Here is a 21,722-nt window from a genome sequence, read left to right as displayed (position 1 = left end):
GAAGGAATGGCCTTATATAAGTATCCTTTTCATTCAATCTTGCTTTAGCTATCGGTTGTCTCTGAGCCTTTATGATTGCCTAAGCTACCTGAATTGTTTTTGATGTTCTTCCATTGTAGAGAGTGTGCCAAGACCTGTTTGTAATCAAAGCACCTGCTGATTGGAATCTAGACTCTCAGGCAGCTGCTTCAAGTATGCAAATATGTATAGTCCTGTGGGACCTCAGCTGTAATCCTAGCTGATCTTTAGATTAGTAGATTGGTGGGGGGGGGTCCCCTGGGTGACAGTTGCAAAAATTGGGGCTTCAGATGAGTATATAGGCTCCTTTCTGGGAAGTCTCCTTGACTCTAGTGAAGCTAACAGGGTGTACAAGGATGATGTCTCCCTGCTTGTGTTCCCTGGGACCACTCCTTCGGGAAACCTGCCTACCCTGCAGGCTGAAGCTTCAGGCTAAGTGAATGGGTTTTATTCACAGAGAGACTGGAGTTGTGTTTCAGTGTGCTGTCTGTGTAGTGCCCTGGGGGTCGGAGCCTGCCCAGAACCGCCTTTCCAGTTGTTATACAGTTCTATGGAGCTTTAGAACACCAGTCCTCTTGGTCACCAGGGCCAATCAAGGGTGTCTCTTGTGTGAATTGCATGTATCTGCTGGCTTTATTGAGTCAGTTGGAGAGTGTAGGGGCAGGGCACGGTCACTGGCTTCAGAAAGGCAGTGGGGAAAATGCCTTAACGGCATTTTGCATCTGTGGGCTTCAGTGATTCACTGGAAGTACCTTTTCAGTTTGCCCCCTTTGGCTTTGGGCCGGCAGCAGGAGAATGCCACGACTGTTCACAGTCACCAGCCCCAATCGGGGCAGGAGAGTGTTGCGTTTGCCCACACTCACAGTCTTAGAGAGTGGGAGAGCTCTGTGATCTTGCCTGCCCCAGCCAGGGAGCCAACGGAACATTTCTCCTGCCCTCACTTGCCAGCCTTAGCAAGTGCTGTGACTTCTTGCCCTGACCTGTGCCAGCAAAGCAGCAGGAGGATACTGCATCCATTCTCACCTGCCTGTGCTAGCAGTAGTGGCCAGTAGTGCTCTGGTGAGCATCTCTGCTGTCTCCCACTCCTCCAGCCAATGCCCCGAGATTAGCAAATGAATCTCTGTCACATATAGCATAGGCACTTTTCAGATTTGTGTCTCAGGGCCCTCAAGATTACATGTGAGCCCTCTGAGAGGGGAATCTAAGTTTCCTCTAACACTTTGGGAACCCCAGCCATACCCTCACTGGTTTTCCAAGGCAGATGTTTTGGAGGCTTTTGTCTTCCTGTGGATAGCAGGGGTAGATTGCCAGGTATGGGGCACCAACCTCTCCCTTGCCCTGAGAGGAGTGCCTGTTTGGCGAGATCCCTCCCTGTTGTCTATCACCATGCCAGGGGTGGGGTTGTTTATGAGACCATATCTCTATCTCTCCTGCATATCTTGATTGCTCCTTTTATCCATTTTTGAGAGCAGTTCATCTAGTTTTCAGGTCTTCTGTAGAGGGAAGTGATTTGTATGTTGTAGCTTTAGATTTGTTGTGTCCATGGGAGGAGGGGAGTTTAGGATCTTTCAGTGCTGCTGTCTTGGACACTCTCCAGAAAATGTTCCTTTTTAAAGAGTTGGAACTTATGAGTCCTTTTTAAATCTAAGCTAATTTTTATTTTCACTTTTTATTATTACTATTTTTAAAAAGATATTTATGTATTTATTTATTTATTTGACAGAGAGAGGGAGAGAACAGCAAGAGAGGGAATACAAGCAGGGGGAGTGGGAGTGGGAGAGGGAGAAGCAGGTTACCCTCTTCTACACCCCCCTCTCCGCCAGTCAGGGAGCCTGATGTGGGGCTCTATCCCAGGATCTTGGGACCATGACCTGAGCCAAAGGCAGACGCTTAATGACTGATACACTCAGGTGCCCCTGATTTTTTTTTTTTTTTTAGATTATACTGGACAGATGCACTCTGGTTCTCAACCCACAATGACTATTCTTTGGTTTTCATGGGGACGGCTTTAAGATCTTAAGCAAGTCACTTTGTTCCTAAGGCCTGTGTTTTCCTATTCTGTGAAGGCATTGCAATCAGTTGATCTCAGGTTCTTTACAGATGTAACTCTGAATTATACATGGCTAATTTATCTGTTTATTTATTTACCTTTGTCTATGCCCCAGCTGTCCCTCTACAATTATTTTCTTATTTTTGGTGTAGCAGTCAGCAGACATGTTGGTGTGCCATTTTACTGCTCCCTTTCTTCTCAGGTAGGAAGTGCCAGGGACTTGGAAGCCTCTAGCGACTAGATGCCAGTGGCACTCCAGAGACTTCCTGAGATGGCTCTGGGAGCTTTCTTCCTTTCTCATTCTGCTCTGTTTCCAGGTCTTAGATTCTGTATTCCCAGATCATTACCCTAGTAACATTAGAATGCTCTTTAAGTACCTGTGCTCTGCACGCTAACTGCTGGTTTGGAAAAGGGGCAGTGTGATGGTAGTGATAGGAGCTTTATCACTTGCACGTAGCTGTGGCCAACTTAGAACTTTTACATCTTTGCAAAATAAAAATAATAATACCCTACAAGATTTTTGTAAAAAATTAAATGAGATAAAGTCAGAGTTCTTAGGGGGTGCCTGGATGGCTTAGTCAGCTAAGTGGCTGTCTTTGGTCTGGGTCGTGATCCCCAGGGTCCTGGGATCGAACCCCACAGTGGGGAGTCTGCTTGTCCCTCTCCCTCTGTCTTCTCCCCCTGCTTGTGTGATTGAGAGCTCGCTCTCTTTCTTTCTCTCTCAAATAAATAGAGTCTTTTATTTAAAAAAAAAAAAAAAAAAAAAAGAAAGTACTTAGCTTGGGTTTGGCCTATTTAAGGATGCAATAATAAATAGTAGCTGCAGTTTTTATTGTTGTTATTAAACTAATATCTCCCTTTTAAGTGCTAACTTAATTCTGGACAAACAACTCATCTCTGTGATGGCTTAGATTAATGTTGATGGTTCCTGTGGATAAGAATGTCTCAGCATTGGCTCTATTGGCATTTTGGGCTGGATGATTTTTTATTGTGGGGTGCTGTCCTGGGTATTGTAGGATGTTAAGAAGCATCTCTGGCCTTTATTTTACTGGCTGTCAGGAGTACTACCACCTCCTGTCGTGAGTATTGCCAGATGTCCCCTGGGGGGCTGAATCACCTTCAGTTGGAAACCACTGTGGAAAGTGGGGATGCCACTTCAGGGATACAGTCTTCTCTTGAGCATCTGAGAATAAAACAGGGGCAGCAGTAGATTTGCAAGTTTTTGTAGCTTTTTGTCTGTATTTCCAGGAAGAGCAAATGGATTCTGTTGTCTCTTTTATAATTCAACCCATGAGATTGATGTATTATATTGGAAAATGAATAAATCCCCTTACAAAACTATCTTTTAAAGAATCATTGATTACTCTGGCATTTTGCCTTTTCTGTCACCGCCACAATAGACCCTAGGCCTGTTAAAAGTTCTTGAACTTGTACAAGACATTTTTAGTCCACCTTTAGTTCTACTAACCAGTGTGTTCTAGCATTAGTCCATAAACTTGGCATCCATTATTTCAGGGCTAAGCCCTGGACAACTTTTTAGAGACCCCCTTTTCCTCTTCCCAGCATACTCTATATAGTTTCCCTCTTCCGTAGTCACCTTTTCCACGGGACTGATCCTGTTCTGAGCGCCATCCTACCTGGCCAGGGCCCTGCAGCCTGCGCATCAGTCAGTCCCTCTTTGCAAGAGCTGTTGGTCTTGTTCTTTTGATCGCTAAGAGAAAAAATATTTCCCTTTTTCTATTTGTTTACTTGTTCTCATGCTAAAGGAATTCTTGCTGTGGTTTTGACAAATGGTTTTCTATCGTCTATAGCTCTCATTTTGTTTTTCAGAAAATAAGATTTGATGCTTTCTGTTTGCAAGTCTCTATATTATGCTGCTAGAAGGTCAAGAACATGAATAGGATAACTGGGTATTTTCTCAAGGATGTTCTTATCTATTCAGGAAAAGTAAAGTTGGATATACCTAAATAATTACAAGTGGAGCTAGGAGTATAGTAAGTGCAAATAACCAGGAAAAAGGGCAGTGTTATGTTGGCATAGTATAAAGACGAACCTTTAGTAGAGCCTTCTAACAGTGAGTGGAGGTAATCTGGTATAGTGAAAAGGGCCAGATCTTTGGAGTCAGACGGTCAAATGTTAGCTATGTGATCTTTGGCAAGAGATCTGAGCCTCAGTTGTGTTTATTGTGTGTGTGTGTGTGTGTGTGTGTGTGTGTGTTTTGATCGGTGAAAGCAGAATTAGTAATCCCTTCTTGAATTGTTAGGAACTAAGTAAGATAATATATAAAGTGATAACAGGACACCTGGGTGGCACAGTCAGTTAAGCATTTGAGTCTTGGTTTTGGTTCAGGTTGTGATTTCAGGGTGATGAGGTTGAGCCCTGCATTGGGCTTCGTGTTCAGCACAGAGTCTGCTTGGGACTCTTTCTCCCTCTTCCTCTGCCTCTCCCCTTTACCCCACTCTCATGGATGTACTTATACTCTTTCTCTAAAATAAAGAAATCCTTTTTTTTTTTTTTAAAGGTTTTATTTATTCATTTGACAGAGAGACAGAGCACACAGCAGGGAGAGTGACAGGCAGAGGGAGAGGGAGAAGCAGGCTCCCCACTGAGCAGGGAGCCCAGTGCGAGGCTCCAGGACATGAGGATCATGACCTGAGCTGAAGGCAGATGCTTAACCGACTGAGCCACCCAGATGCCCTAAAATAAATAAATCTTTAAAAAGAGAAATAAATAAAGTGATCAGTGTACTAGCTAATACGGAGGAGGCATAAAGTAAATATAAATTCCTGCTACAGAGATGAGGTAAAGATGCCATGTCACCCAGAGAGTCCCCCTTAGGCAGGTATTTCACAGGCAATGTGACTTTGCACAAGTCCTCTCAATTTGGGGCCTTAGTTTTTTAGCTTCAGAAATTCAAGGTTTGTCAGATCACCTAGAATACATCAAGTTCAAGAGACGGATTCACTAAATTTTAAGAGACCTGTGTATGAGCCAGAATGTTTATTTGCATTGAGGGCTATTCCTTTCTGTTATTTGGAATTTTCCTTTTTCCTAACCAGGACACATCTTGTTGATTTGAGTAGGGACAAATTAGTAAGTGGGTGGTGGTTTGAAGAGACTTAGATCTGAATAAATGGAAGTGGTTAATCTCATCTCATGAGCATTTCACTTATGAGGATGAAATATCCCTTCTTTATGAAAACTAGGTGAAAGAGTGCTTCTCCACAACAGAACGTATTTTTCTAAATAAATGTGACGTTTATATTCATCAAACTCAGAGTCTTTTTCCCCTTAATGGCGTAGGGTCTGATGAACTTGTATAGTTATCCGGCTTTTGCTGCCTTGGATTCCATGCTGACCTTTCCCTTCGGATTATGGTCAGGGCCTTGTGCTGTTGATTAGATTTAAGCTTCTCATTTAACGATTTCACGCCTCTTACGTTGCTTTGACCTTATACCCAGATCTCCAAGTTCAGCTTATTAAAACACAGAGGCATGTATTTCCTGACATTTTGGGAGGTTCTTTTTACAGATACTTACCTCATTCCATCTCATGCATTATGTGTCAATTTTTCTGCTAAGTGTCCATTTCTTTGGAGCGTCCTGGTGGGAAAGGGGGACGGTGCCTTGTAGTGGAAATAGGTGCATTTTACGTTCCCAGCAGTTACTCACTTAGTTGATTTTCCAGTGCTGCTGTGTGAAGAAGGGTAAGGATCATCTACTGGATCTGTTCAATATAAGTAGACCTAGGCCTTGATTTGAGAGTTCTCTCAGGGAACTTGGAAGGTGCCTTTCAACAATTTATTTCCTGATCCTAAAACCTTTGCTCTCCTTGTTGGATTTCTTGGCTCTAGTATCTAGATCCATTGTCTTTTCTCACAACGTTATCTTTTATACTTAGAATCTCATATGTTTAGTGAGTTTATCTTTTGTCAGTTTTGTTAGTTATGTTCATGTGTCCCTGCTTGCCATTCTGTAGTGTTGTTGTCTGAAAAAAAATCCTGAGGAAAGTTATTAGCATGAATAGTGTCCCTTTGAGAATAAATTGTTATCATTCTTTGAATCCTGCTGGTACTTTGTATCATTTTTTCATTTAGAGAATTAATTTTTTTTCAAAGTTATCATTTTCATATGTACGGAAAGCTTTTTAATGGCCCAGATTTAATTTATGTATCTTTAAGTAATTATCTTCACAGTTATTAATGAAAATTTTCCATTTAAAGCAATGATTTTATTGGTATTTAATGAAATTTGAGCAAGGATTGTATGTCCACTTTTTGTTGTGCATTCCACTGTCTTGCCAAACTTCTACCAATTATATTTTTAACTATCATTTGCCTAGTAATACAGAGAATCCTGTTTTTATTTTAATCAGCTTGTTATGAAATCCATAAATTAAGTCAGCATTGGCCAGTGTCTGATCCCACGTTTGTTCGTTCTTTTTTTTTTTTTTTTTTTTTAAGATTTTATTTATTGCAACAGAGAGAGCACAGCAGGGTGAGCAGCAGGTAGAGGGAGAAGCAGGCTCCCCACTGATCTGAGAAGGGAGCCCAATTTGTGTCTCAGTCCCAGGACACCGAAATCATGAGCGGAAGGCAGGGGCTTAACAAATTAAACCACTCACGCTCCCCTCAGATCCCATGTTCTTAACCACTCTTTGTATACCTGCCGAGGAAAAGGACACAGGTAAAGCACCCATAGATTTCTTACATGAAGACATGTTCTTAGACCACTCTTCAGTCAGGAAATTGTGAGTTGGAGATGTCTTTAATAAACACCTTCCCTTAACCCCAGGACACCTGAGAGTACAACCATGAAGTGCTTTCAGTGGGTGGGGGAAAGGCTCAGAGGGCATTCTTCTCTGAATATCTCTATTTAAACTCCTTCTCCCTCCATTTAATCCTCAACTACTAAATGCTGGTGAGTTTTAGCTTTCTAGCTCCTTAGGCCACACCCTTCCCTGACTCTATAGAAGGCACCCTTTAAAATCCGAGGCCCCAGCCATCCTTGCCTCCTGAAACTCAAACCTCGTTGATTCACTGTTTTAAAGACTAGAATACAGCAGGAGTGCCTGGGTGGCTTGGTTGGTTGAGCATCTGACCCTTGATGATCTCAGCTCAGGTCTTGATCTCAGGGTCATGAGCTCAAGCCCTGCTTTGGCCTCCATACTGAGTATGGAGAAAGAAAAAATAAGTAAATAAATGAATGAAGACTAGAATACAGTAGAAGTCATGAGATGTCAATTATGAGATTAGGTTATGAAAAGACTGTGGCTTCCATCTTGAATGCTCTCTTTTACTTTATCTTGGTTCATTCACTCTAGGGAAAGGTAGTTGCCATGAGACAACCCTATGGAGATGTGTGAGTGACCTTAGAAGCAGATCCTCTGGAGCCGGCGCAGACCTATGAATGAGCTTGACAGCACTCCTTTTCTAGTTGAACTTTGAGATGACTGTGGCTGATACAGCAGCAGCCCCTTGAAAAAACCCTGAGCCGGAACTACCTGGCTAAGCCCTCCCTAGTTATGGACCCCAGACGCTGTGAGAGAATCAGTGTTGGGAGTTTTCTCAGCTGTTAAGTTTTGGGGTGATTTGTTGCACAGGAATAACTAACACACTGCCCTCGGCTCTTCTTTCCTGCTGTGCTTCCACTGAAACCTCATCTTTTGACTCCTTGCTCATTCTTCAGAACCCAGTCTAGGCCCATATCGGATGATTTTCTTTTCTTTTTTTTTTTAAAGATTTTATTTATTTATTTGACAGATCACAAGTAGATGGAGAGGCAGGCAGAGAGAGAGAGAGAGGGAAGCAGGCTCCCTGCTGAGCAGAGAGCCCGATATGGGACTCTATCCCAGGACCCCGGGATCACAACCCAAGCTGAAGGCAGGGGGATTACCCACTGAACCACCCAGGTGCCCCCCATATTGGATGATTTTCATCTGGAATTCAGCAAGGGAAAACCTACTAATTTCTTTGGACTCCAGTTTCTTTCTCTGTGGAGTGTGGGATTGGTTGGGCCAGGTGATCTCCAGATCTTTTTCAGCCCTAAAGTTCTGTGCTTTGGGATTTCCCCAGGCACTGTCTCCAGTTTCATCAAAAGAATGAATATAAGAAATAACAGTTGGAATCAACCAAACTTTATTAACACTGGGGATCTTGTTTTCCAGGTTGACTTGGGGATAAAAGGCAACAGACACGTTAGGCTTATGGTGACTAGCAGAAATAGCAGAACTGCATCTGTCTTGGTGACTCCTCAAAATCTCTAATCAAAACTATCAACTTCTAGGAGCACCTAGGTGGCTCAGTCGGTTAGGAATTCGACGTGATCTCCCCTCAGGTCTTGCTCGGTCATTGGGCTTCACACTGGGCATGGAGCCTATTTAAAAAACAAACAAAAGCCATCAACTTATTAGAATTTCCCGCCTTTTTTCCTCATTCTTAATTGTCACTTACTGTGGTTGTACTAACCTCAGCCACTTAAGGTAGCCCCAGGAAAATGAGAGGTAGAAGCATTACAGGGAGGAGCCCAGAGAAGTACAGACTGATGACAGCAGAAAAGTCAGTATGTGAAATGACTGACTTCTCAATCCAAGATTTATAGAAACTGATGTTTGTATATATTCCAGGATCATTGTTTTGGATGCAGTTTGACTCCCAGCTGACCACTCCTGCCAGGACCCAGAAATCCTCCACTCTACACGTCAGGGGATCACCTCTACTGCCCTGGGGAGAGAAGCAAGATGACTAAGCCTTGCACAGGGTAGACATAACTCTCTCGGTTGGTTAGTCAAGAACTGTGGAGTTAGGACCTCTCCAGGCACTGCTGGATTCACCCAGAGATTCTGAAGATAAGAGACATGGAAGATAAGAGATATGGGAAAGGGGAGGGTTCTAGAAGGTGCCTACAGGATGGATTCTTACTATACACTGATCCGTCTGCCCCACTGGGAGCTTGGAGCAGATCATGGCTTCACTGATGATGGGCTTGATTCCACGCAGGTTTGCTTTCTGATAGTAGTCACTGCATGTCTGGAGATCCATAAGGGGCACTTCCAGCTCCTTCAGTATATAAGACGGCTTCATATCTGTGAGAACAAAAACAATCAGAGCTGTCTTAAAAATGCAGGAAGCAACTTTCAGCTAGGGATAGAGATTTCATGCCTCTGTTTTTCAGGGATTTCAGCTCTGCTTTTAAATATTCTGCCTCCATATCAGATGGCATTCTGCTTTCCAGTTCGGGAAATAGCTGAAGGGCTGAGTTCCCTGGGTCTGAACAGGGCAGAAGGCATTTGCTCCCACTCAGATGCCACAAATAACAGAAAATCTTGTGACTCAGGAAAACCCAAAACAATAACACAGAATGACCTCATTTGGCCTTGGAATATATTGTTATATTCCATAGAATACGAAGAGGTAGTAGATCTAGCAGACTCTGAAGAATGAAGACCGTTGATTCAGTCATGAAGTTCTACTCTCCTCTCCTGACTTGAGACTTGCTGAGGAGCCTTACTTTTTTTAATACATCTTCATGCCTGCTTCCCCTCTCCACCTAACCACATATACCACCCAGGTGCAGAGGGAAAGCTCTATTACATCTCAGACTGAGAGCTACCCTCTCCGTAAGCTCATTGTCTTGTCTTTATCACTTTGAAGGTCTTAGCACTACTGCTAAACAAGAGCAGAGGCAGACACGAATAAGCAAGAGAGATTGCAGCAGAAGTATGAAAGCAAAGGGGAGGGAACAAGGTCAAGGACAATTTGAAGTCTGTGGCGGAACAGATTAATTGCCTTGGAGAGTGCAGTATATGTGGAGCTAGGGCTGGGATAGGGAGCAGGGGTTAGAGAATGTCAGCTGAGGAAAGAGAGCTCAGAAAATCTACTTACCCTCATGTTGGTGCATTCCAGAATAGCCCCATCCAGTCACCCAGCAGGAGGTTGAGTTCTTGAGCTGTACTGCAGATGAGGGGAGGCAGATGGGCAGGACAACAGGGGTAAAAGAAACTGGGTAGGCCAGTTTTGCCACAGCGATGGCACTAGTTGTATTTCCCTGGAGGTGAGGGTAGGGGATAATCTTGGACACAGGGATTGTCGTTGTTTTGGAGCTTGGGCGGTCAGAGACCTGAAGTGACCCTACCAACACATGGTATTTTCTGGTGTCCTTAGACCTGAAAAGAGAAGCAGAGTGGGGGGACCATGAGTTTCTTGTGACTCTGTCATGGGGTGTCCCTGAAAACCCCAGTTCTGGAGGTTGCATTTTTCCTCTGATTCTTCGTAAGCTTTTGTTCCTTCACTAAGTATTGAGCATTTCCTGAGAATATGAATGAGACTTAGACATGATCTGGCCCTCACAGGACTGGTGGATTGTGTGCATGCGTGCGTGTCTGCGCACTGCGAGTGTGTGTGAGAGAGGGGAGTGAGGAAGGGAGGGAAAGAAGATGGCCAAGCAACAGGCTAACAAGTACAGCCTTTTAAAGTGTGATAAATACTATGAAGAAAACGGGATTTTAAGTTAGAGAATAAAGGACAGGGGAAGAGTCTTTGGATTGGGCAATCAGGAAAGGTCTCACTGAAGAGATAAGTTCTCAACAGGGTCCCAAAAGACACGAGTTTCAGCCTTGAGGAGAGCTATCAGGAGAAGCATGTGAGACAGAGGGAATATAATGCAGACTGTGCAAAGACCTGGAGGGTGAGAAAGAACTTGGCAGTTTCTAGGAATCGAGGTGAACCTGGAGTAGAATGAGATGAGGTTGGGAAAATGAGCAGCTATCTGGTGATCCACAGCTTATTGGCCACAGTGAGGCAGCTGGCTTTTATTCTCTTGCCTGGGCATCCACTGAAGGATTTGAAGGAGGGAGTGACAAGATCTTACCTCTGACTTTTTGAAAAATCACTTTGTTATGTATATGAATCAAATAGCAAAACCTGTTATACTACTGCAGTGGTCTGGGGCCAGCTATACTGGAGTCAAAGTGTATTTTGGAAATAAAACTGACAGAATTGGCATATGGAGGGTGGGGGAGAGTGAGTTCATATTTCTGAGTATGGCTTGAGCAACAGGTTATGTTGTTGAATGAGACAGGGAAGATAGAAGTTGGTTTGGGGATGATGGTGGTGGTGAAATTGGAGCTCTGTCCTGCTCGTGTGACCTTTGAGGTACCAGTGAGACTTCCAGATGGAATTGGGGCAGAGCTAGAGCTTGGGGCTATTGATGTCCATGTGGGTGTTGCCAGCCAATATATGATATTTTTTTTTTTAAGATTTTATTTATTTATTTGACAGAGAGAGATTACAAGTAGTCAGAGAGGCAGGCAGAGAGAGAGAGGAGGAAGCAGGCTCCCTGCCGAGCAGAGAGCCCAATGCGGGACTCAATCCCAGGACCCTGAGATCATGACCTGAGCCGAAGGCAGCAGCTTAACCCATTGAGCCACCCAGGCGCCCCAATATATGATATTTTAAACCATAGGAGAGAATGAGGTCACCTGGGGTGAGTGAAGAGGGCTCAAGATTGTGCGTGCAGAGTGGTGTGAACACGTGGCATGCTGGACAGGGAGGATTCCCCCCTCAGGGAGTATCTCCTTGGGTAGCTGCTGAGTTGGGGGCACAGGGGATAACTGTTATTAGGCATTCATTTCAGTCAAAGTGATTGTCAAATATGAAGATGCCTGAAATCTTAAGAGTAGTTGTATTGACTAGAGACCTAGGGCAGGAAACATTTGGACCCTCTTCTAAGGCACAGGGTACCATATCGGGCAGTGCAAGGTAAACTCCTGTCTGCCCGTAGCCCAGGACCTCCAGTCACCCGAGTCCTCTGACAGGTCTCTCTGAAGCAAGGCCCGCACTCACCGGAAGCAGCTTGCCACGGTCAGCACCCACTGCTTTGAGATGAGGGTGGCTGCACAGATGTGAAGCAGGCCCTGGCGGACGCTGACCTGCCAGGGCCACTGGCCCACGTTGGCCTCCCTGCCCGAGGCAATGCCAGATGAGACAGCAGGGCGCCCGCAGACTGCCAACAAAGAGGAGAAAGGCATGGGAGATCTGCCCAGAGACCTGCTCTTCTGCCCCCACCCCTCTGCACTCCTTTTCCAAACCGGTGTTCTCTCTTCAGCTTGGCACAAATGCCTGTCACTTGGTCCACCCAGTCCTGCTGCACTGGCTGGGGCCTCTTACTTGACTTCAGGAGATTCTCTGGTTCCTCCTCACTGGCGCCTAGGGAGAGAAAAGGGGGTATGTGGGAGACACCCATGATGAATTCTTGTTGCCATAGGAGGTCCACAGCCCATGCCCTGAGCAGCTGTCCTGGGCTGAGCCCCTACCACTGCCTCGGACTCTCGTCACCCCAGGAACACACCTGGGATCCCCAGCAGAAGGGGCAGCAGGAAGACACAACCAGCTGGGCCCATGTCTTTTTTTCCCTCAGAATCAGCACTTCCTTCTTTCCGGACTCGGGCTCCCAGGGAGAGGCCAACTGGGGAGCCGCCAGAGAAGGGGGTCAACACCAGCTTCTCCTGCTTCACCTCCTCCTCTCCTTTGGTTTTCACAACACTCAGGCACTGACAGGACCAGACTTGGATGAAAGTAGAGTTTCAGGACCCAAGGGGAGGAGCTGGGGCCTGAGGCGCCCCCTGCTGTGCAGGAGAGCAGGATGTCTGGGGTTCTGCCAATAGGAAGAGGGGCAAGTTGGGGTGGGCACCAGAGGGAGCTGGGCTCAGTAAGTGCAATGATCCTGGTGTGGAGCAAGGCCAGGCTCCCAGTCCTCCTTCTGTCCAGCCTGCCACATCTCAGGGACTTGCCCTACTTGCTCTCATGTAATTACCCTCTGGGTAAAGGTGAACCAACCTGGGGCGGATCCCTGTGCCCTAAGTCCTTGGCCTCCTGACCCGTTACAGAACTGACAAGAGAAAATAAAGAAAAGGAAATAAGCCAGTCAGATAGCTGACCAGTATTTTCTGCTTTGTCTCTTTCCCCTTTTTGTGTCGGTTTACCTTTTGTAATTTGTCCTTGGCCTTCCTAAAGCAGCAAATATTTATTAGATCTGTATGATGCACAAGGTAATATGCTAAATGTGGCAGAATGTATAAAGAAGCATGAATTATGGGGGCTCCTTGCCTTCAAGGTGCTGGCAATCTAGTTGGAAAGAAGTGGAATAAGGATGTAACTCAGGAGGTTTTTATTTATAATTGATCTCCTATTCATTAAAAAAAGAGAGCCAGGGGCTCTAAAATCTGAATGGGCTTGGATATGGCACATAACCAACATACTGAGCAAATGTTGGTTGCTGTTTTCAAAACCATGGTGAGGAGGTTGAGGATGATGTTGACACAGTAATTTAGGCTCTTTAATTCCAGAGCTGGTGCTTGGCACAGGAGGGCAGTGTGGGTACAGTAAAAATTAGTGCAATTAGAAGGCCTACAGAAATCGGGGGTGGGAGGAATTTTTACTTATAAAAAATCAAGCATGGGATTATTAAAATTGAGAATTAATTTAACTTGAGACCAAAGGAGAAAAGGATGAGCTATATAGTTCACATCACCTGAAGCATATCAATGAGCATAATCAGACCCTGTAGTCAGGAGGTGACTTTCTCCGCCTTGGCAATAAATTCAGTGAGTTTGTTAGAATATTATAAAAAGTGCAGGGGTTAATGTAACAAGAAGTTTTCTAGAGGACTGAGAAACACACCTTGGTTTTTATATTCCCTTAATACACGCTAATGCCATCATTCTGAATCACAATTAAGGGATTTCTGTGAAGAACTAAACTAACTGAAATGAAGTATTTGTTTTTCTTGTTATGTAACTTGAAACAAAAGTAGAATTTAGAGTAGATGCCTCTTTCCTCTTTCAAGTACCAGTTTTTCCAGCTGTGCTTTGGCGAGGTCTGTATTTTCTAGACACCCTTCAGACTGTCTTGACATTTTATTGACATTTTATTTAATTGACTAAGGAACCTGGCTTGTATTTCTGTCTCTATGAGAGCCTCTCTCAGCTTTGTTTGGTTATGGGCTGCAGGAAGACAGGTGAGGAGGACAGTTCCGGGACCAAATAAAAGTACCAAAGATCTCAACACACAAAGTTTCATCTCCCCTATTCAGAAGGGAATGGATAAGGTATGTCCTCCCCAACGCCAGACAAAAGCCCCAGACACCCTCTCTCCCTGGACAGCCGAGGGCATCTCAGGCCCCAGCTCCCCCCTGGGTCTTGCAGCCATACTTCTGAAGTCTGGTCCTTCAGTGCCTGGCCCTGGGTGAAATGGATAGAAAGCAAAAATTATTTTAGCCGTGATGCCCAGAAGTTTGACACTAGTATTAGGATACTAATGTGTATAATTAATAATGTAGGCACATTACAAATTGGAGAGAGGGAGAAGGGCAGTTTAAAGTCTTTGTTTATAGTTCAGGTTGTCCTTCTAGTTTACAAAGAGAATAAACTTTTTTTTTTTTTAAGATTTTATTTATTTATTTGACAGAGAGAAGTCACAAGTAGGCAGAGAGGCAGGCAGAGAGAGAGAGGAAGCAGGCTCCCTGCTGAGCAGAGAGCCTGATGCGGGGCTCGATCCCAGAACCCTGAGATCATGACCTGAGCCAAAGGCAGAGGCTTAACCCACTGAGCCACCCAGGTGCCCAAGAATAAACTTTTGTCTAGCAGTGTTAACATTGATTTCTCAGTAGGTTAGCATGTGATCAGTTCCTGGAGCTCTACACTATTTTCCATTTGCATAACATTTTCCTCCACATGGTGATTGGGAAGGTTTTCATTTCTGTTTTATAGATGAGCAAACAGAGGACCTTAGAGGTTAACTGATTTAAGTAGCTGTATTACTGTGCACTACAAACCTGGGAATTGCTTTCATTTCCTAGTGTACAATAGTAGTCCCCCTTCTTATCCCTGGGGCATGTTTTCTGAGACCCCCAGTGGAGGCCCAAAACCACAGATAGTACCAAACCCTATATGTACTGTTTTTCCTACATGTACATTCCTGGGATAAAGTTTAATTAATACGTTAGGCATAGTAGGAGATTACCCACAATACCTAATAGTAACTAAAACTGTTATAACACAACGCTCTAATAAAAGTTATGTGAATGTGGCCTCTTTCAAAATGTCTTACTGTACTATATCCACCTTTTTCTTGTGATGCTGTGAGATGATAAAATGCCTGTGTGCTTAGGTAAAGTGAGGTGAGTGATGTAGGATTTGGGACCTAGTAGGTTAGACTAGTACAGACCTTCTGATGACATCTGCTTCTGGACCACGGTGGACCAGGGGTGACTGAAACTGTGGAAAGCGAAAATGTGGCTAAGCGGGGGACTACTGTAATCAGATTCACATCCAAATCTCCTGATTCCTTGTCTGGTAATCTTTCCCTCCATGCTACAGCAGCCTCCCAAGTCCAGGAGACATTGTTTATTTATTCAGTGATCATTTTTTCATTGTCCATGCCAGACAGTGTTCTGGAATAGGAGGAGTAACAACATGGAAAAAGCCTCTGTCCTCATGGAGCTTATATTGCAGTTTTAGATCATGACAAATGCTTTGGGCAGAAAAATAGAATAGGAAAGGGATGCTGTGGTGGAGCTGTGGTGACTTTTAAATAATGGTGGTCAGGGAAGACATCACTGAGGTAATTTCTGAGCAGGTGTTGGAGGAAAGAGAGGCATTGAGCCAGTGGTCACCTGAGGGAAGAGGAGTTGAAGCACGAATGATAGCAGTACAAAGCCCCCCGAGGCAGGGGTGTATTTGGGCGTTTGAGAAACACTAAAGCTAGAGCAGAGTGCATGAGGGGTGCCAGCAGTAGGAAATGAGGTCAGACAGGGAGTGAGCCAGACCGAGTAGGTCCTCATGGGGTGAGGACTTTGGCTTTTATTCTTGGTACAATGGGAAGATTTTGTTAAAGTTTTAAATGGATCACAGTGACTACTAGGTTGAGAATGGTGAGGTGTAGAAGCAGGGAAACAGTTAGAAAACTGTTGCAATAAATTGGGCAGGAGGTAATGATGACTTTGGACCAGAGCTGTGAGGGCAAAGTGGTAAAAAGTGGTAGATCCTGGGGGCACCTGCGTGGCTCAGTCAGTTACATGTCTGCCTCCAGTGTAGGTCGTGATCAAGCCCCACATTGACTCCCTCCTCAGCAGGGAGCCTGCTTCTCACTCTCCTGCTCCCCCTGCTTATGATCTCTTTCTCTCTATCAAACAGATAAACAAAATCTTTAATTTTTCGACCTGGGCCCCTGGAACTGTGGAATAACCACTTACTAAGATGGAGTACACTGTAAGACCTGGTTTTTAGGGGGTAGATAGGAAATTCATTTATGGGCAGGTTGAGTTTAAGATGCTTGAGGGATGTCCAGCTGGAAATGTCTGCTAGGCTATTGAATATATGAATGTGGAATCAGGAGATTGCCACAAACTGAAGGGCTGGATTAGGGTGTCACCAGCCCGTCAAAGTATTTAAAGCCTTAGAATGAGATAAGGTCACCTAGGGAATGAGTAGAAGTGGAGCCCACTATGAGTTTCAAGGATTGACCACACCAAAGTTCAGATGAGATAAACAGGAACCAGTAAGAGACTTGAGAGGATCGCATGAGTTAGGCAGAGAACTGCTAGTAGTCTTCTGGTCGGCAGGTGAAGAATGCGTTTCAGGGAGGAGGAGGTGATTGGCTGCCAAGTGCTGCAGACAATGAAGAACTGACCATTGGATTTAGCCTCATGGACAGATTCTGTTGAAGGAGGTTATCAAGTAGACATGACTGTCCGTTGACCCATGAACCTGGACCTGGGCATTCAGAGGTTCCTTACCCCCTCCTCTGTTCTTGGAATGTGGGTTCCATTTGCCTTTCATATTCCTAGAGGCTTTCCAAAGACACATCCCTGAGACAGTGATGTGGTGCTAAGACTGTCCAGACAGTATATGTGACTAGCCCAGTTAAGGCCTCTGTGTAGTTCTAATATTTGGCAGGTGAGGATAGATATCTAATTGTCTTGGTGGCTGTCCAAAACAAGCCTTGTGTAAATTCCCTTCCTTATTAAACTACCAGTCTGGAAGTGGCCTGCTTCCTTCTTTGGTCTCTCCCTACCCTCTTTCAGATCACCGCTGGGAAGCTCCCAGGGTGCTTGCAACCCAACAGATTCAAGACAGAAAGGGGAAGAATTTGAGACAGGCAATTTTTTAAGTTGTTTTACTGTTAAGAGAAATTGGGATGCCTGGGTGGCTCAGTTGGTTAAGCATCATGATTCCAGGGTCCTGGGGTGGAGTCCCACATCAGGCTTCCTGCTCAGCAGGGAGCCTGCTTCTCCCTCTGTCTCTGCCGCTCCCCCTGCTTGTATGTGCTTGCTCGCTCACTCTCTGACAAATAAATAAAATCTTTGGGAAAAAAGAGAAATTGAGAAACAGCTGGCAGAAGAGCCTAGGTGGTACAATTTTTTGTTCTTGCTCTAAGATGGGAGAAATTATTTCATGTTTGTGTGCTAATGGAATTACCTAGAAGAGGGAGAAATTGATGTAGGAGAGAAAGCAGGAGAATCGCTGCAGTGTCCTTGAGCAGACAGGAGGGGACTGAACCTAACCCTCAGCTGGGGCGTGAGGATGCTTAGATTGGAGCACAGACAGGTCTTTTGTACAACAGGAAGAACAGTAAGTATGTGCATACAGATGCTGTTTGGTAGGAGATGTGGTGGTAGAAGTTCTCTGCTGATGGTTTCCATTTCCTCAGTGGGAGAGAAATCATCTGTTGAGAGTGAGGACGGGAAGGGAAGTATTGAGGACCCAAGAAGAGGGAGTGAACTAGTCATCCACAAGTGTGGGAGATGAATGGGCCAGAGAAACAATAGTGTGACTGCTGGACAGCAGAAAGCGTCCACTGGCATTTGAAGTGAAATTGCCAGACTTACGTTGTTCACGGGTAGTGTTTGGCAACATGGGTGGAGGCATAGAGAGGCAGAGTGGTAGCGGTACCCAGGCCAAGGTTCTCTAAGTGGGTACAATGACGGGGCCAGGAAAGGGAGTAATTATAATGAGAAATCATGAACTTAAGCTGGGAAGCAGGGAAATAAGGAATGAGGGGACTGTAGAGAGGAAAGCAAGGCAAAAATCAGTGAGTTATATATCTTAATGGGGTTGAAAATGATTGGAATTGGCTTTCTTGCTCTCAGGAGTGCGGGAAAGACAGTTAAGTGTGCTGGGAAATGAGATGCTTGAGGTTGAGGTCACAGAGAAGATGCAGTTATTGGTGATAACAAGGCCGGGGAAGATCACGGAGGTAGCATCTGAGGTCGGGTGGTGATAGATCATTTAGTCCTGATGGTAGAGTATGGCGGGAGAGGCCCTAGACGTCAGAGAGAACTGTCAGAAGCACAGAGAGGCCTCTGGCTGTCCTTTCTTTCACTTTTCTGAGACTTTCCAAGTACGGATCTGAACACCAAGACCCCAGGCTTAAGGACCACTGAAACTTGAGGCTGGGATGCGTCCCTCAGTTGTCCTCTTTGTTGACTGAGCCTCGCCTAGCGATTCAGCTCAAAAACCACTGTTTTCTTTGGCCACAGTTCCCCATTTGGTTCCCAAAACCATCATGGGAGACTTGACGTTAGATCTGGTGCTCCTGTGACCAGAGCAGAACGCCCTTTTTCTCCAGGCTGTCAGATGGAAAGAAATCTAGAGTTAACAATTATTATTAAAATCCTACTAAGTCTGGCTCCCTCTTCTGTTGCATGCGAGGCATAATATATAGTTGGTTTTTTTCTTTACAATTATTGAAAAAATTTGAACTGTCGAGAAATGAAGATATGGAGTAAAATAGAAAGTTTGCCTCCTCGCCCTCTTTACTTCTAGCACCTCTTGGGTGCTTTTCTGAGCATCGCTCCAGATGTCTTTCCTTCTTTTTCTGCCTGTGCATGTATATTTGTGCGGCTTCTGTGTATACATATCTCTGTGTGTATGTGTGTGTATGAGTACATCACAGAAAAGTGGAAGTATTCTACATGCAATTCACCTTTCTCCCTCAGGTCCTTCCATACCAACATATACTGAGCTGAAGACTTTTCTTTAGCTCAGCTGCACAACATTACACAATGCAGAAGTAGAGCATGACTTTAAATTCATATGCACTGATGGAAACTTAGTGTTTATTTTTTGCTATTATAAATTATGCTGTAGACTATGCTAAGGAAATCTGTGTTCTTGGGTACCTCTGTACTTGCTTCGGTGTGAATTGCTCTTAAATGGAATTACTAAAGAAATTACCTAGCTTTTTGTTTTTTGATTTTTAAATTTATTTATTTGAGAGAGAGTCAGTGAGAGAGCGTGAGAGGGGAAAAGGTCAGAGGGAGAAGCAGACTCCCTGTGGAGCTGGGAGCCCGATGCAGGACTCCGTGGATCATGACTTGAACCGAAGGCAATTGCTTAACCAACTGAGCCACCCAGGTGCCCAGAAAATACCTAGCGTTTTAAGTCTGATCTCTGTTGCTAAATTGTCTTTCACAAAGATGGTACCGAGTTCTAGTGACTGAGAGCATCCCTTTTCCTGCCTCCTCATTCATACTCATTGTTGATTTCCTCAACTCCTCCACAGTAGCTCATCTGATGGGACTGTGAGGAGAAAACATTTTCACTAAACAATACTGTACTAATTTGGAGGGAGTAACTGAAATTGGGAATAAGAAAAATAAGAAGATATTTTATTCTTATTCCTTATGCAGGGGATGGAATATTAATACTTCTCCAAATTCTAAGGCTGAGCTTAAACAGAGAGGGCCTTAACTGAATTTTTAAAGAGGAAAGTGATCAGAGGCAAGGCTGGAGAGTAATGGAAGCTATCATAATAAAAGAGCAGACTTGATTTCTGTTTTGTCCTTGAAAATGTTGTTTTCAAAAATCTTTTTTTTTTTAAGTTTATAAAGATTTCTAGTTCTCTGGTAAACCCTTATAAATCATTGATTCCAGGTTTTATCAGAGTTGAATTCTGAGTTTGTGGTGACTGAATTGGAAAGAAATTTTATATGAAGTTTTATTTATTCTACTTGATCGTGTTTTCAAAGTTTTGGCCTTTTTTGGAAGGAGAAGCCTCTAATGGTTCATATTTAAGATTTAGTACTGCTTTTTCATTTTCTCATGCTTATTATTCTATATAGAAATTCATATTTATGATCTCCCTCCAGTTAAAAGATATTTATTATTGATGCCTTATAACTGATAATTTCTTCAGAGAAACATTTGAAAACAATTTTTAGGTATGAAACTAGAAGAGCTAAGTAAATTCTTTTTCTTTTATTTAACCAAGAAAATATTTTTAAATGTTATGGATGTAATGAGTGTATACCTAGGACAAAGCATATGTATAGACTCTGAAAATATGCCTGAGTGTATGTATGTTTCGGATAACTTGATTGTGAATTCAAACCTGTCAGCAAAATAATTACATACCCTTGAGTGCTCTATAGTTGGGCTTTCACATAAGTACACATCTGTTTAAAACTCGAAACAATCTTTTAATACCCACTTAACTGTTTTTGAGGCTTACTTTATGTCTTTGATGAGAAGACAATAGAAAAGTAACAGATGGCCAACAAGGATATTAAATTGACAGGGAAGCAACTTAGTTTAGTTACTTTAGTTCCTGAGTTAAAGATATATATATATATATGTATATATATATATATATCTTTAAAACAGTATAAAGTCACTTTAAGAAAGTCCTGGGACTTTGTTTCCCCTGAAGTCTTTTGCTTGTGATTTGTCTCCATTTGTTTTGTTGTTGTTGTTTGTTTGTTTCTTTGTTTTGTTTTTATAAGCCCTGGTGGTGGGTAGAATGGGGTGAAAAAGGGAAGAAGAAAAAGATGGATTTGAACCCCTCTTTATACCAAAGTCAATGCTATTTCTGCTTCTCTGAGTCTGTCCCCCACGCCCCCAAGATTTTATTTATTTATTTGACAGAGAAAGAGATCACAAGTAGGCAGAGAGGCAGGCAGAGACATAGGAGGAAGCAGGCTCTCCACTGAGCGGAGATCCCAGATGCAAGGCTCGATCCCAGGACCCTGGGATCATGACCTGAGCTGAAGGCAGAGGCTTAATCCACTGAGCCACCCAAGTGCCCCCTGAGTCTGTGTTCTTTTGACCTTTATCACTGGAAGAAATTCTCAATGCTCAAAGCAGTTTTTTCTAATCTTCAATCTAAATATGCTACTGACTGAATTATGCATGTTTGAACATGTAGAAAGATTTTCTTGTTAAATTAAGTTTAATCTTATACTTAATGTTCCCTATTATATGGGGAGAACTTTGAAGCAAGGATCTGAAATCAAATGACACGAATGCTTCCTAATGAGAGAAATCTCTATTCTGTGTTAATTAAAAATATATTGGCTGGACGTCTAGTCAGCTGAGCTTAATTCTCAGCACTCAGGTCCTGAACATTATGGAAAAAACACTTTGTCCAGTTCAGAAATAGCTAGATTTTTTTCATACTTTCATTAGGAAAAATTAAAAAATGAAAGTAAGAAAATAATTTAAAACTATATTACAGTTGGACAATACAAAGTAAAGAAACATGGCAGTTTCTGATATGGCTGGAGGCAGGGTGGTTTTTGTGATCATACTTCAGGTTTTGCTTCCTATTGTTTGGCTGCCATTGGGGCATTTAAGAATACATGTTTATTGCAGTCTCAGT

General features: G+C 43.7%; 1 protein-coding gene across 7 annotated transcripts in view; it reads left to right on the top strand.

Moving 5' to 3' along the window:
* The window catches only part of SH3D19 (SH3 domain containing 19), a 179,157-nt gene that overhangs the window by 47,355 nt on the left and 110,080 nt on the right, over positions 1-21,722 (top strand). For 2 of the 7 annotated variants that reach the window (XM_059373729.1, XM_059373712.1), the window contains exon 1: positions 8,805-8,826. The exons of the other annotated variants lie outside the window; for them this stretch is intronic. The gene's annotated coding sequence lies outside the window, so the exon portion shown is untranslated. Of the gene's footprint in view, positions 1-8,804; positions 8,827-21,722 lie in introns of those variants that run through there. 7 annotated transcript variants of the gene reach the window in all.

The sequence above is a fragment of the Mustela nigripes genome, chromosome 1 (genome assembly GCF_022355385.1).
Source record: "Mustela nigripes isolate SB6536 chromosome 1, MUSNIG.SB6536, whole genome shotgun sequence".
NCBI lineage: Eukaryota > Metazoa > Chordata > Mammalia > Carnivora > Mustelidae > Mustela > Mustela nigripes.
Note: the sequence above shows the minus strand (reverse complement) of the source record. Positions and strands in the feature narration are given on the sequence as shown.